The sequence below is a fragment of the Camelina sativa genome, chromosome 12, assembly GCF_030686135.1.
Source record: "Camelina sativa cultivar CO46 ecotype springtype chromosome 12, ASM3068613v1".
Lineage (NCBI taxonomy): Eukaryota > Viridiplantae > Streptophyta > Magnoliopsida > Brassicales > Brassicaceae > Camelina > Camelina sativa.
Window position 1 is genome coordinate 33671355 of NC_141891.1, and position 17138 is coordinate 33688492.

At 37.9% G+C, this 17138-nt stretch overlaps 1 long non-coding RNA gene across 1 annotated transcript; it reads right to left on the reverse strand.

Annotated features, from left to right (window-relative positions):
- Positions 1-10003: 10003 nt before the first annotated feature.
- On the reverse strand, positions 10004-10468 carry LOC104787064 (uncharacterized). Its single transcript, XR_767771.3, has 2 exons — positions 10394-10468; positions 10004-10160 (listed from the first exon to the last, which is right to left on the reverse strand). It is a non-coding gene; the product is annotated as an uncharacterized LOC104787064 (long non-coding RNA).
- Positions 10469-17138: the final 6670 nt, after the last annotated feature.

The following is a 17138-nucleotide window of genomic DNA, read 5'->3' on the forward strand; positions in this document are numbered from 1 at the left end:
TTATGGCAGAGACAAGGGAGTGATGATCGAATAAGTTTGGATATGGAGACAACAAGGTTAGTTAGTGGTTAAGGACAAGCCACACTACGTGAGTTTAGCTGTAAAAATCGGTCGGAGAACTCTTCGTTGAGTGTTGGCAGTGAAGCTTCTTTGTTGTAAAGGTGCTTGTGGTGTAAGTAGGTGCGTCAACAGCCGGGATTGTGTCGTTCATATGGTGCCACACTTCTGGATGAGAATGGTGTGTTCCAAGCGTAAGTGGGCAAAAGCTTGAGTTTGGATAAGGATGAAAGTGGTTAAAGATAAGCATGAAAGTGCATAAGGATAAGCTTTTTGATAATGCTTATCCACCACCTCGTGCTTGCATTAGCTTGGGAGCTAAGTCTCCTCTCCCTATATAAAGCCACGAAATCCATCCTTAGTTATTAGCATCCAAACCAAAAATCTCACCTTAGATACTTAGTTAGATCGTTAAGCTTTTAGAGGCAAGTCGGGTAGAAGTTGGTCGAATCAAGAGTCATGGTCGGATTTCCGGTAAGTAAGTTCTGCCCTTAGTCTTTTATTTTTTAAGAATAATTTTCTAAGTTTTTAGTTTGATCTGAAGCTTAGATCCATCCTTGGAGAAAGCTAGTCGGATCGAGATCAATAGGCGGACAAGGCTAGAATGTCACTTTCTCGACGTTAAGGCCAAGGTGAGTACTGAAGCATGTGTAGTAGCACATGACTAGGATTTTATTTTTTGTATGAGTTTAGGATTTAGGTTGCATGTTTATGCTTGTGCATGATAGTTAGATCTACGTTTCTATGTGAGATCGATTTGTTCGGCTTGTTTAGATCTAGCATCCTTGCTTGAACTATTTTCATTTTGTGAAGTTTGTGTGAGGTTTAGGAACTATACTTGTTCCTAGATCTATTTGTTGTTGTGAAGTTGCTTATGCAATTTTATGAGGTTAAGCTAGCATTGGTATAGCCGTTATGCTGCTTGGTTGTTTATGGTATATAATTAGTATTTATTGGCATGATAATCGAGCGTTGTGTGTGTTGTTGGTTAATTGCTTAGATTTATATTTGTTTGTTTGTTGTTTGTTTGTTTTATTGATTGTTTGTTGTTAGTTAATCTTGTTGTTGCTTGATTTTGTCTATGTTAGTAGATCTTGTTGCGAGTAGTACTGAGATTACATTAGGCTCGTTGTAAGTAGTGTGGTGTTAGTCATTTCTATGGCTAGTGTGTGGCGAGGTAGTGATTGCCCCAACGGCTCGGAGCTATTCGCTACCACCGTGCAGTACTTGAAGAAGTAGTAAATTTTGTTGTAAGCGAATACGTCTCTTGTACACGGCTTTCGGAAAAGGGATGTGATCCTTCTAGCCTTTGTGGCTAAGGGTCGGAAGACATTTCCTTGTGGGAAATCAGAGTCGCATTAACAGTAAGGGTCTCAAGGTTTGGCAGTGAGTAGTGTGATGGCTGTTGTGCCATGTTATTGGTAGTGTTAGTTAGCTTCCGTTGTGAATACTCTGTATGGAGTATGATTGCTTGTTTAAGCTTGATTGTGTGTTGTGTGCTTCATTGTTGTTTGGAGGATTCGGTTTGGGGTTGTTGATTGTTATATCCCGAACTCTACTTTTGTTTTTCAGGTAACCGTAGTTGGGAGACCTTTTGGGAAAGCACGAATGCTGGACACCGGTGTAGAGTTTGTTGCCTTTGTAAAACTAGATTTATTGTAATTGACTCGATTTGGGCATTAGGCTCTGGGATCCCAATCCTTTGTAAGTGTTTTCAACGATTTAAATTAATAAAATGATATTTTTTATTAAAAGCCTTGTGTTCCACTTGATATTAGTCTTGTCCGGACTAACATAACTCGCGGACATGGTACGGGTTGAAAAGCCTTAGGCCATGTACGAGATAAACGATACCCGCGGATGCACTGACTAAGGTTTTAGATTCGTTCTAATAACCTCGGTTGGATTTTCTACGGGCACCACACGTGACGCGTCCGATTCGTTCTTAGTTCTAGAATGGTTTGGGGGTGTTACAGGTACCGTACACCAAGCTGTTCAATAAGCGAGCACAGTATTCTCACCATTGCACGTTTGGATGCCTATGTTATCCGAACGCTTTGGCCACCTCCGAACACAAGCTTGTACCATGCGCCACTCCGTGTATCTTCTTGGGGTACCCAACCAACCAAAAGGGATACCGCTTCATGGGTATTGCTACCCGAAAAATTCTCTTGTCTCGTCATGTCACTTTCGATGAATTGGTGTTTTGTTTTTTGCCACTTTCCTCCGCCGCTTCTCCACCGGTTCCTTTGCCTAAACATATCCTTCCGTTGCCTCCAATTCCCCGGTTGACCATCCTGATAACAGGCTTTTCACCCAGGGTATCAATTCCCTATGCAGTTGTAGTACAAAGGGTTATCAATCCAAATGGTTGTTATGCTCGCAGATGAGATATGGTCAGAACTATGCAAGTCAAGCCAAGCAAAAATGGGGTTTGATCTAACAATCCTAAAATAATTAAAAGAGAATAAATAAACAAGAACCACACGACCTAAGCACTGGATGCAAGCATTCGAGTACATGATCGGGTGGAGTGATCTTGTAAACAAGAAGAGTATGAACAGCTCGATGGTGTACACGAAGCTGGGGATCGAGTACCAGTTCGGGTATAGGGTCAAATTATGAATAAAAACGTAAACAATCAAGATGTGAAAGCTCCTAAGGATGGGGTAATCGAGTCATAAGTGTTCCTGACCAGTATGGATGTCCTACATGCCTCAAGCAAATATTCCCTAGACAATGAATCTCTAAAATCTTGTTAAAACACTCTCGTGATAGAAACAATCAACCTTGATCACTCCCCTACCCAACTCTCGTTGGAGAAACATGACCAAGCAGGCAATACAAACCGATTCATTATTGTCAATAAACTCCTTACACATCTAATCTCTTAGGCCAAGTTAGTAAATCTCTAGCATTGATTGATTCAAGCATTTCAACTACATCTTTTGATGGCAAAACACCCTAGATCTAATCTCAACCTCTCGGTCTGTTGATAGCATTAAGAACACCAATAGAAAAGAATTTATAAAACATAAACAACCAAGCTAAGACATCCTAACCGATCAAGAACACATAATTGTCTATCCCATCCCTATAAACTTTGTTTCACTACTCAGATCTCATTGCAGAAAACATAAAAACATAGATAAACGAAAATTTCATTGTATTGAAAAGTAAGGTAGAAGTAAAAGAGTACAGAGCAGAAAACTAAAATGATAGCAAGAAATGTAAAATAAATCCTAACAAAGTGAAAAAAAAAGTGTTTGAGTCGCTCAAGATCTCTCTCAGAAGCTCTCGCTCTCTGTGTTGAGTGTCTGCGGCGTGCTTTTGCGAGAGGAAGAAGAGGGGGGTTTATATATGGAAACCCTTTTAACCTAGCTTCCCAGTCCTGCCCAAGGGTCTGCTCGATGGGGTGCACGAGGATACGGTCAGGTTGTTCCTCGGGTAGGTCTTTGGGTTGTTCTTCCTTCTCTTGAATCCTCCTCGATCGGGTTTGGGTTCAGACTGTTATTCCTGCTCGATAGCTCCTTCGGGTACATGCTCGGATTTGACCTTGTTTCTCTCCATTTTATGTTCTAAAGCACCTGTTTTCATCCAAAATGTGCATATGTAAGAATGCAACACCCTAAATGGCCTAAATCCGAATTCCTACAGTAAATGACCTAAAAATGCTAAGGTTAGGGTATATATAACGCAAAATATGGACAAAAAAAATGCTTAAAACATGAAAATTAGAGAGTTATCACATCCACTAGAGGAGCCACCCATCACAAATTTAGTTCCCTCCTCATTTGATGGTCACCCGTAGTAAAAGTGGTATCACCAAACCACAAATTTCGTTATGTCTCCATACAGACATAATCTCTCCCCTACCAACATCACATGTACAAGAGGATAAGGATCCATTTTGGAATGATGCCATGACAAAAAAAACACAATGCTCAAATTAAAAGGCATATGTGGGATCTTGTGCCCCGGGCAGTTTCTACTAACATAGTTCGTTCCATCTGGCTTTTCAGGCACAAGTTCGATACAAATGGCAAGCTTAGTTGTTACAAAGCTCGGTAAGTCGCCAACGGGAAGTTACAACAACTAGGCATCGAGTGCGACGAGACGTTCAGCCCGGTCGTCAAACCGGAAACTATCCGCGCAGTGGTTCATACGGCGACTGCTCGCAACAGGACAGTACACCAACTGGACGTGAAAACGCCTTGCTCCATGGTGACCTAAAGGAAACCCTTTATATGCACCAGCCTCCCGGGTTCGTCGACCCAACTAAACCCAATCATGTGTGCCTTCTCCACTGCTCCTTCTATGCTCTCAAGCAGGCACCCCGCATGTGGAACTCTCAGTTTGCTACTTGCGCTTGCTGCATTGGGTTCAAACAGAGCATCTTGGACCCATCACTCTTCATTCATCACCACGGCCGTGGCATTTCTTATCTTCTCCTGTACGTTGATGACATAATCATGACCGCCTCATCCGACCAACTTCTTCGCCGCATTATCTCGTCTTTGAGCACTAAATTTGAAATGTCGGATCAAGGCCTATTCCACTACTTTCTTGGCATTTCCGTTAAGAGGAACGACACTGGTATTTTCTTTAGTCAACAAAACTATGCCGCTGACATACTCCATCTCGCAAGTATGACCAACTGCAACACTAGCACTACACCCGTGGATACCAAAGCCAAACTTGCAGCCAACGCCGGCGCTCTGGTCAAGGACCTAATGCTCTATCGCAGTTTAGTAGATGCACTTCAACACCTTACATTCACCCGCCTTGACATTGCTTATGCGGTCAAACAAGTGTGCTTGTTAATGCACAATCCGCGGGAGTCACATTTCACTGCTTTAAAGCGCATCCTCTGCTATATCACGAGAACTATCTATCACGGTCTATAGATTCATCGTTTGTCCGTTACTATTCTGGTTGCATACACGGATGCTGACTGGGCCGGATGCCCCACCACGAAACAGTCTACCTCTGGTTAATGCATTTTTCTTAGTGATAGTCTCATTTTGTGGTCCGACAAACACAACCAACCACATCCCTGTCTAGTGCTGAAGCAGAATATCGGGGTGTTGCAACGTTGTTGCGGAATCTACATGGCTACGTGCCCTTCTCTCCGAAATGCACATTTCCCTGTGCTCACCAGTTCCCGGACATATTCACAGAAGGACTTCCATCTTCATTGTTCTTGGACTTTCAGGACAGTCTGAATGTCCGCTCCTCCGCTTCACCAACGCTCCTACTGCGGGGATTGTTAGTTAGGTAGTTAAGATCCTCTATGGATTTTGGATATATGTGAGTATATTATAAAATATCCTGTTAGTATAGATATGGTTCTATCAACATATTGTACTCTATAAATATGACCGTATGAAGCAAACATATACAATAATATGTATATTTCTGATACGTATCATATTAACTATATTTTTGTTTAGCTATGAAGTTATCTGCTGATATGGTTTACCAAATCCATGAAGTTGATTTTCTTAGGCATAAAAGTCTAATGTTGTATTTATGTATGTTAATGTTGCAATGCTTTTGGACGTACGTAAATTAACAAACACTAAGAAATACTCTTGTTAACGAAACGCATGATACCTTTTGGCAAGGGTTAACAGTGCCGTGCCAAGGTCCGTAGAGGCCTAAGGCAAAATTTTAAAATGAAGCTTCACATATTTTATTTTTAAGAGAGATTTTTTTTTGGTTACAAAAACAAAGAAATATTATTAATTTTTAAAAAAGAAATCTTTAAAAAGTAAAATATAATAGCTTATGTAAAGGAAAGAAAAACAAAATTTATGTGAATGTTGAGTTTTGTTTCCAAAAATTTCCTAAAACACTACATAAAAAATGCTCAATCTAGTTTACAAATAAAAATGTGGTCTGTGTTTGATTATTTTTTCTGTGTGGACTAAGGCAAATGCTTTTTTTGCAAAGCATAAGGCACGGCTCTGGGTTAACACAAAACTGTTTGACAATATTTGTTCGATGATCCAGTAAATAATTAATTTAAATTATTTCAATACACTTTCACTAAAAACTAATCCATGTTGTGAATTATAACTATAAATACATTTATATGTGTTTGTAATATTTTGTGAAATGAACAAGAAATAATCAAGAGAGAGAGAGAGTGATGTAGGGACGAGAGAGAGAGATTGGGAAGTCCTTTTCTTTTGATCAAAGACAAAAACTATATTTTTTACACTCTTACACAACCCCTTATTTATAGGACACAACAAAACACATGAGTCACTACCCTTTAGTTTTAGTAATGACAAGTGGAGAGATGTAGTAACAAATGTTAACACTTCAAACATTACATAGACAAGTGTAATGCCATGTGTCTTGTGATGGATAATCACACTTATTTCATAACACTCCCCCTTGAGTATCCATCACCAGCGATGAATTATACACTGCCTCATTAAAAACCTTATCATGGAAAAACCCAGTGGGATAAAAACCATGACAAAGGAAAAAGAGTACAGTAGTGTAAACTCCCCCTCGAAAAAAACTTCATAGGTCTCGTAGATGCCCCATTCCAATACTCTGAGTATGCTTTCGGAATGTTAAAGTAGGAAACACCTTTGTAAACATGCTTTATAGTTCCCAACGAATAGTGATGCAATCTCTCCCTTCATTGGCATTCTCCGTCGAGGTCGATCTTTTGCGTGTTATCTGCTGCCTCGTTAAAAAACTTGTCATGGAAAAACCCAGTGGGATAAAAACCATGATAAGGGAAAAAGAGTGCAGCCACGCGAATCATCATATTCTCTCCATTATTTAAGTAACTCTGTTACATTATTACTTGAGTTGATGGACTGTCTATCGACTTCTTTATTCTTCTCGAATTCTTGAGTGTAAGAGAGGAATATGTCTTCTTTTGTCGCTCTTGGTGTAGCTTCCTTTGATTTGGGGGACATAACAGAGTCTTCAAACAGAGTTGTTGCCTTTTAGTTTCTTCTTGCTAATGAGTCTCAACAAGCATTAACTAGTTGATGCTGATCAAACCCTCAGTGCAAAGTTCTTCGCCAACATGTTATGAGGCTCCCATCTTTGGCGGGTAACTATTGGTTGACGTTCGAGCGTCATCTGAGCCATTATGGATTCTCGATGGCATATGAAGCACAATTATTTTGGCATGAATTGAATAAACGACGACCGAAGTCTATCACTAAAACGTCCCGAAGTCACTGTTTTGCGATATATCTTTATATACATCTGATATAAATCTTCCATCTAAAAAAACAACAAGACCAAACTCGGGGCTTCTAAAAGATAGTAAGTCCAAGTTAATCATACCTTTGCAATAGAAGATACGCTTTAACTCATCTCAAAATCTACTTATAGAAAATGAGTTATATGCTGCAAAGAGATTAGTAGAAAATGCTATTCACAATTCATAAAATATATAAATGTTCGTCAGCATTTATATATGATTTTATATGACTATATATATATATATATATATATATATATATTTGACTTCCTTTAGAAATGATTAGTATAACATCTATTTTGAAAGATGTTTACAAGATCTTTTATTCAAAAATAACCCTTTAAGGGTTTGATGATCATCAACGAGTTCTCGAGAACATAATTATCATATCATATATCTTTCGGGGTTAGCTCTTCAAGCATCCCATGAGACATATTTCAAGTCATTCATATAGCATCCATTTTGTTTGATAAGGTATTTTAACAAAACATGGCGCGACCCACCATTTTGTTATATATCATTATACCCTTTTGATGCTTGGACCACAAGTCCAAAAATTACTCGTCTTTCATAAGAGTTTAATATAAACTTGAATACCTCTTTTATTGGCCAATATATCTCTCTATACGCTCACAGAACGGAGATTTATGATCCTCATTAGTCACAATGCGCGCTAGATCATTTTTATTGTCGACATGTTTGTCTTTGGTTCCATATTTCCCGTAATGACATGGTTAATCGAGATCTCTTTAATCATTATATAAAAGATTTTATTCTGGTACCTGATTTCGTTATTAACCATATCAATCGGTTTCTTTACTCCTCTTGAGAAGTATCTTGCTCTTCTTTAGGAGTTTATGTGCTCCTCTCTAGGAGTCTATTAGCTCTTCTTTAAGAGTCTATCTACTCCTCTTTAGGAGTTCATTTGCTCCTCTTTTGAGAGTATAATCCTCTTTTTAATTTGCTCCTTTTTCTTTTCGACGATTTTATTTATCTTAGGAACCAAAGTAGTCTATCACGTTTCTTATGTGTCATAGATTTAGTATGTCATCCGTCAGAGACATATTTTATTGGAGTATTTTTAGCTGGGATGTGAGATTTCTCAGAACTACAAGTTCATATTCATTTATGTGAGGATCAATAATTATATGAAATCTCATCCACCAGCTTATTGCATTTGATTTGCAATATATGTTTTGAATAGTGATCTGTTGAACTTTTGAACTTTCAAGTTCATATTCATTAGATTCATTTGTTCAAAGATCCAAAACTATTCAATGATTCTCCCATAAATAAGGGGAACTTTTATCATCCAACATGATGATATACAAATCTTGCAGTAGGCACATCTCTCATAAGATGGCTTTAACATTATTAGAGCAGAGACTCATCTCTTGCATCTCTATATTATATCCTCTGTGGATGATATTTATATGCGGTGTGGAGGAGCATTTTAAAATATATATTACACACCCATAAGATTCAAAATGAGAAATATTTAATCTCCAACCATGAATATATAACATGGGAGAAATATTTCTTTATAAAATGTTGGCCTCATATATAATATTGACTACATGAAAAGCTGCATGTTCCATGTTTTGACATAGAGATTAAATCACCAAGAACCGTTTTGCAATCTCTTTGAGTTGCGCTATGAACGATTCATTATAGCTCATTTCAAGAGTGAACATCATAGATGTTCCACTTTATCACATGCGACATATATATGTGATAAACTATAGGATATGACTTCACCATAGTTATATCGTTATGGGGTGTCAAATTCACCAAAGTTTATCGACTTATTGTCGATGTGGGATTCCTTTAATTCTCCCCCTCGAGATGATAACTCTTGCAGTTCATTCATCTCGTACTGAATCCCACTTAAGGATCAATAACATACCAATTTTGGTTATGTCTATTATCTTAGATCCTTATAAGATGTGAGATTAGTACTATCCCCTCTCAAGATGATGACTTTTATGTCTATTCACCTTTGACCGAATCTTATTTTTAGATCGGTTATATTTGGGGTTTGATTTGGGGATTTATTAAAGAAATCAAACCATCATATATATACAATGAGCTTGTTAATCCAAAAGGATGGTGATTGAGCCAACATTATATGATTCGGGAGGCATAGCCTACCACAGAATTAAGGAGGAGATATACAACCATCGACTCCATAAATATAAACAAATAGAAATTTAACGTAAATTAGATGTTACCTGAAATATGAATGAAGTCATGTGCGTACAACTTCATAGTGGCATGCAATACTTTTAAAACAGTTTTCCATTCTCTAAACAAAATTCTCAATGATTTTTAATATCACTGATTGACTAGGATGGCTTGACCGGTAACACTATGCTTGAAGCATTAGAGAATTTCATATTTATTATCATTTTGCCATCTTTGTTTTTGCATGATATAATTATATATACATGCGTGTCTCCAATATGGTCAAACATGCGATACCATATTTATTTATAGTCTCAATATAATAATTTTACGCAGACAAAATTTCTTTGAAACTCTATGAGTTTATTTAAAACAACCGGACCCGTTTTTTTTTAAAATAAGTACAATACATAATTAAGCATCTCATACTACTTAATTAAACCACCCAAACCACAATTCCTCATTAAACCGATAACAACCAATATGCACAGCGGAAACATACCAATATACAGAACCAACACATCATCAATGCAATAACATTCCTAAGCATTCTATCCATCAACCTAGCATAACTCTATCCAAGGTTCCAACATAAACAATATAACCAAGTCCAACAACACACAACCGAGACCCTAGATCATCCTCCTCCTCATCGCCATGATTCCACACTACACAATACCTGCACCACAAACACAATGAGATGCGTGAGTATTACCAGAAATACCCAGTGGGACGATCCTCCCATCTACGAGCTATACACACAAGCAAATCAAGAGTACAACCACAAATAAAACATAACAAACCAGACATTGAACAGAACATCCAATAACACATTCCTCACACCTACACAACTTCACACAAAACAAGTTATACAACCCAATCGCTTAGATAAGCTCATGGTCACGCACTCACCTTATCAAACTGATTATAACAACGAATATAACCAGTTGAGACTCTCCTAACGTCTGAAACAGCCCAGCAATTCCCTACAACAAGCCACACAACCAGAAACGACTTATAGCAAAACTGGACAGAAACATTAGAAAAGAACAGTCTTAAAGACGAAACCCTAAAATAAAAACCAACCGTTAACTATAAAATCTCTCCGGTGAAACGCTAGTCCGAGACGTCACGAAGCTTCCCACAAAATTTCGTGCCGATCAGAAACCAGACGAGACCACGATCTCAGTTACAATTCCCGATGGTTCCAACTCGCGTCTGAGAAAATGTGTCTCACGAAACTGCACATAACTCATCGAGTTTAAAACCAAATCCACTTCTGTAAAAAGGAGAATGACGATGAAAGGCTTGTGAATAACACTACCAAATTTCGTTACCTTTGACAACGATTTGATATATCGAAACTGTTTCTTCCCAAAGCCTAACGATTCTGCTCCTTCTCCTTTAATCTCCTTCACACCACAATAGGCTCTCTCCTCTCTCTATATCTCTTTCTTCCTCTCAACACAAGTATTGAATAACAGCCACGACCAAATAGAGAGAAGAGGCATCCATTTCATTATAAATATATCAATTAGGGTTTCCCAAAACCTGCTCTAAACCGGGTGAACTTAAACCAAACCGGGCAATTTCATGATTTCACATAAATTGATCGGTTCTTCCACTTTTCTTTGGGACACGGGCGTTACAATTCTCCCCCTCTAACAAAAGATTCGTCCTTGAATCTGAGAGCATTGTCCCTCCACCAAGGACCTCCGTGCAACCGTCACTACGGCCCGCACATTCCCCGACCGGACTGAATACCGTCAGTAAAGGTTTTCCGTGCAACTGTCGCAACAGCCCGCACATCCATATGACCCAACGGTCCACATAACCCTGGCCCCACTAGTCAAGACAACCCAAAACACGAGATCAATCCCGACCTCCGAGGTCTACATCCAGTCACTACACTCATAACCACGTTCTAGACATTGTTTGCTCTCTCACTCATACATTCTTAGGTCGCAACCTTCGAACTGCACCGCCTACACTCTCAGACCGTCGTCCTCGAGCCATACCGTCTCACTCTCGGATCGTCACCCTCGAGATCTCGGTACCAGGGGAACTACTCATCCCCTCCGGGGAACTAATAATCCCCTAGGAGAACTAATCATCTCCTCTGCCGCCCTCAGGGTCGCAACCCGCCAAGCCCGCGGTGCACCAGGGGAACTAATCATCCCCTCAGGAGAACTAATCATCTCCACAGGAGAACTAATCATCTCCTCTGGAGAACTAATCATCTCCACGTGAGCAAACAAGTCCTAACGTCAATTAGCATCTCCCGACGGGAACTACCTCATGTGATTCACGTAAAACATCGCAATGCACTACCAATCACCATATTCTCTCACCAGAATATCACCACCACCATGACCACTCTTCAGGCCAACTCAAAACATCTCAACCATTTGGGTGTTTGCACACGCCCTTTCCATAAATAGACAAGTTCTAACTATTCATAGAACTTTCTATTTATTTGCAATCGCACTTTCCGTAAATAGGCAAGCTTTAACTATTCATAAAACTTCTCATTTTTAGAACCCGCACATCTCGTAGCACCGTAACACCACCAATCAAAAATCTTTGAGAACCAATCATCTCATCTGTGACCACTCTTCAGGTCAACCTCTAAACATTCCCGCCACTCCAGGCATTCCACATCCCCTTTCCAAAAATAGTCAAGTCCTATCTATTCATAGAACTTTCTATTTATGGAAACTTCCCTTTTCTGGAACTTTTTATTTTTCCTTTGCAACGACACTTTCCATAAACAGCAAAGCTCTATCTCCCTAAACACTTTCCATATTTAGAAACTTTCTATTTATGGAAACTTCCCACTCCTAGAATCACATAATCCCTTAACCCATCCCTCGTCAAAATTTCATAAGAACTAATCATCTTATTAAATCTGTAATAAGGTCATCTCGGTCTGAGCAAAACCTGTTACCACACTCACAGAACCTGCTGGACCTCCAACAACACCAGTAAGCACATCGGCCACACAATGTCTCAGAAGACCGCCACACACGGGCACACACTAACTCAAAATTCCGCCACAAAGGCCACACAAGCCCCTCCAAGGCACACACCGCTAAAAATTGACAAATTCTAACTTCCATAAAACTTTCCATTTTTAAAACTTCCCTCTTTTGGAAACTTTCCACTTATAGTAAATTCTATTTCGGGAAACTTCTCTCAACACCACCGCTTCACGAAAATTTCGGACTCCAAACACCACCTCATCTTGTTAAATAGTGGCACTCCAGCCACTCTAGGCGAAGTAAGTCTCCAACTTAACTTCTTGGAAATCCCTTTCAAACACATCCACTTTCACAAATCACCGCCAACAGTATTTCCCGATACCGGCGTGATCCACCAATTTCCAACAACTTGTCAATAGCCAACTGCACCTCCCGTACAGAAGCTAAAAACACTACACAACTAACAACACATAAAACAACTTACAGTGGAATCTCATTGAAGGCTCGAAGAGGATGATACTAGGACTCCATACCACATACAAATTGACTAACTACTCATAATCAATTCCATCACACAACAACATGTATCAAGCAACAGGAAAATATTCACCCAATTAAATTCCTAACCGCTCTAACCATCCACTTAACCATCCTAGAACCGTAAAGGCTCTGATACCAAATTAAAACAACCGGACCCGTTTTTTTTTTAAATAAGTACAATACATAATTAAGCATCTCATACTACTTAATTAAACCACCCAAACCACAATTCCTCATTAAACCGATAACAACCAATATGCACAGCGGAAACATACCAATATACAGAACCAACACATCATCAATGCAATAACATTCCTAAGCATTCTATCCATCAACCTAGCATAACTCTATCCAAGGTTCCAACATAAACAATATAACCAAGTCCAACAACACACAACCGAGACCCTAGATCATCCTCCTCCTCATCGCCATGATTCCACACTACACAATACCTGCACCACAAACACAATGAGATGCGTGAGTATTACCAGAAATACCCAGTGAGACGATCCTCCCATCTACGAGCTATACACACAAGCAAATCAAGAGTACAACCACAAATAAAACATAACAAACCAGACATTGAACAGAACATCCAATAACACATTCATCACACCTACACAACTTCACACAAAACAAGTTATACAACCCAATCGCTTAGATAAGCTCATGGTCACGCACTCACCTTATCAAACTGATTATAACAACGAATATAACCAGTTGATACTCTCCTAACGTCTGAAACAGCCCAGCAATTCCCTACAACAAGCCACACAACCAAAAACGACTTATAGCAAAACTGGACAGAAACATTAGAAAAGAACAGTCTTAAAGACGAAACCCTAAAATAAAAACCAACCGTTAACTATAAAATCCCTCCAGTGAAAAGCTAGTCCGAGACGTCACGAAGCTTCCCACAAAATCTCGTGCTGATCAGAAACCAGACGAGACCACGATCTCAGTTACAATCCCCGATGGTTCCAACTCGCGTCTGAGAAAACATGTCTCACGAAACTGCACATAACTCATCGAGTTTAAAACCAAATCCACTTCTGTAAAAAGGAGAATGACGATGAAAGGCTTGTGAATAACACTACCAAATTTCGTTACCTTTGACAACGATTTGATATATCGAAACTGTTTCTTCCCAAACCCTAACGATTCTGCTCCTTCTCCTTTAATCTCCTTCACACAACAATAGGCTCTCTCCTCTCTCTATATCTCTTTCTTCCTCTCAACACAAGTATTGAATAACAGCCACGACCAAATAGAGAGAAGAGGCGTCCATTTCATTATAAATATATCAATTAGGGTTTCCCAAAACCTGGTCTAAACCGGGTGAACTTAAACCAAACCGGGCAATTTCATGATTTCACATAAATTGATCGGTTCTTCCACTTTTCTTTGGGGGTGACAGCTTGTCCTGTGGGAAGGTTGTTAAAGGGTGGGGACCAGGGTTCGAGGAACGCTTGGTGCACCAATAACCTACTGTGGATTTGGATGAATAGTTCCAATTGCCCAGTGAGGGGTTAGGATCGATGCCCTGCAGGGCCAGCTTGGGGTCCGTTGGGGCGGCTAGCAGAGAGGCTAGTGGGGTCCACGGGACAGGTTGTTACATTATTTGAGACTTTGGACAACACTAGACATCGATAATTATGAATCTGATGTCTTTGGAAATCGAGAGACTAGCTCATCTAGATCTTCCAATTATTTTTGCACTGTCTATAATATATTGACATATGCTTCATATATTCTCACAAGAAAAATATATTTTTGATCTTAAAGACATCTCATTAAATCTCATATAAAATATATTTATCATTTTAGCAAATAAAATAAATAGATGGAAAAATTTATAAAAAAATAAAATAGAAATCATAGCTTCCCATGTAAGGATTCAAGAGGCCTCATTTTCATTTTAGTGAGGCAACGACAAAGCCTTTTATTTGATCATGAATTAGGCAGAGCCTATATATGTATAATGATCAATCCGGATCTTATATAGCTTTATATTTGATCGTATATGAGGCAGAGCCTGTTATATAAAATAAATTTTTCAGAGAAGACATAGCTTTTTATTAATCGTGAAGGAGGCAGAGCCTACCATATATAACGATCAATCCGGAAAAGACAATCTTTTATTTGATCATGAAGGAGGCTGAGCCTACCATATATCTCACGATCGGTCCAAAATATGATTTAGCTATATATTTGATCATAAAGGAGGCAACGCCTACAACTCGTAAAAGCTCCAGCGGTAAAGACATCGTGCTGATAACGTGTTGTGAATTATAACTACAAATACATTTATATGTGTTTGTAATATTTTGTGAAATGAACAAGAAATAATCAAGAGAGAGAGAGAGTGATGTAGGGACGAGAGAGAGAGATTGGGAAGTCCTTTTCTTTTGATCAAAGACAAAAACTATATTTTTTACACTCTTACACAACCCCTTATTTATAGGACACAACAAAACACATGAGTCACTACCCTTTAGTTTTAGTAATGACAAGTGGAGAGATGTAGTGACAAATGTTAACACTTCAAACATTACATAGACAAGTGTAATGCCATGTGACTTGTGATGGATAATCACACTTATTTCATAACAATCCAAGAATTATTTATCACACCTACTAAACTTGTGTTAATATTTTTATAAATATGGTAACGATTCTTTGGAAATTTTTCTAGGTTGCCACATCAGCATTGGAATATAGTCTACTGAGTATATTAATTGCTAATTTGCTATGTGTCATAGTTTTTACATTGATTATCAATAAAATCAGTTAAAATTAAATTTTAATAGAAGCTGTAAAAGCATTAATAATAGAAAATAAAACCAAAAAAAGATAAAAAAAAAATTAAAGAAAAAAATTAATTTCAATCATTTATTTATTTTTCCATTTTGCAAAACAATAGATTATAAATATATAACTTTAACTATTTGCTTTTCAGTGCTAAGTTAATTGTTATCTTATACTTTTAGAATGTAAGATAATTTTTATTTATTTAATCTATCTATTTCCATTGCTTACTTCAAATATTTAAATATATTAGAAAAAAAAGGAATGTGTTTTTTTTTTTGACAACTAATTTTTTTTTGACAGCCATCCTTGATTTTCTTCTTCTAAATATGATTAATAAAGTGCTAATCCTCTGTTTAAATATAAGAAGAAAATTGAAAATAATAATGAAATCTTGCAAAAAAATTTGAATAAAAAGCCTATATAGTATTTTTTATTAATTTTAAAATGGTATAGATTTCATGGAGTGATGTATTCATTTAATTAGTTCAAATCTAATTATCTCTTTAGTCTTTACATACCATCCCTTAAACCAATAATATTTTGTAACCCATTATGGACCATAAATTAATATCCTTATCTCCAAATTATATATATATATATATATATATTTATATATTTCTTTGTTCAAGATCTTCAGCTTGTTTATAAATTGATGAACTAATCAATTATCTTACAGAAGACGCTAAGAAGGAAACTAGAAGACGTGAAAGTATGGAGAGGACACCCTCACTTATATTTCATGTTAGCTTGCTTATTATATTCGTCGCAGGTACTTTATATATTTTGTATACTTTCAATTGTTATATTCCATTAGATAAAAGAGAAATTACATACATATGTGACACTCACATGAAAATGATGAAAAGAAAAAGAATAACATTTTCTGGAGAATAGTCACATATTCTTTTAAAATTAAGACTAAAGTAAGATTTATTTTTTCTTAAAAAAATTCTCATTGTTATGTTCAAATTTAATATGGTATACAATATTGCTCTAGTTGTGAATCAGACAAGAGCAGATTCATGCATCAACAGCTTAGACACATGCACTTACAAGGGAGTGCCACCTTTACCCCCTTCACCCCTTTCACCCCATTCACCCCATCCACCCCTTTCACCCCATTCACCCCATCCACCCCTTTCACCCCTCAAAGTTTGCAGCGGTGGAACTAGTACAATGTGCAGTCAAAATTGTCCTCAGAAATGTTGTGATGCGAACTGCGCACAAAAATATACGTACTAATGATTTTGTACTTCCCTTGGTGATTTTAATTTGTGCGAATGTCAGTACCCTTGCTAAAACTGGTTGAAATTTTTTGAGAAAAC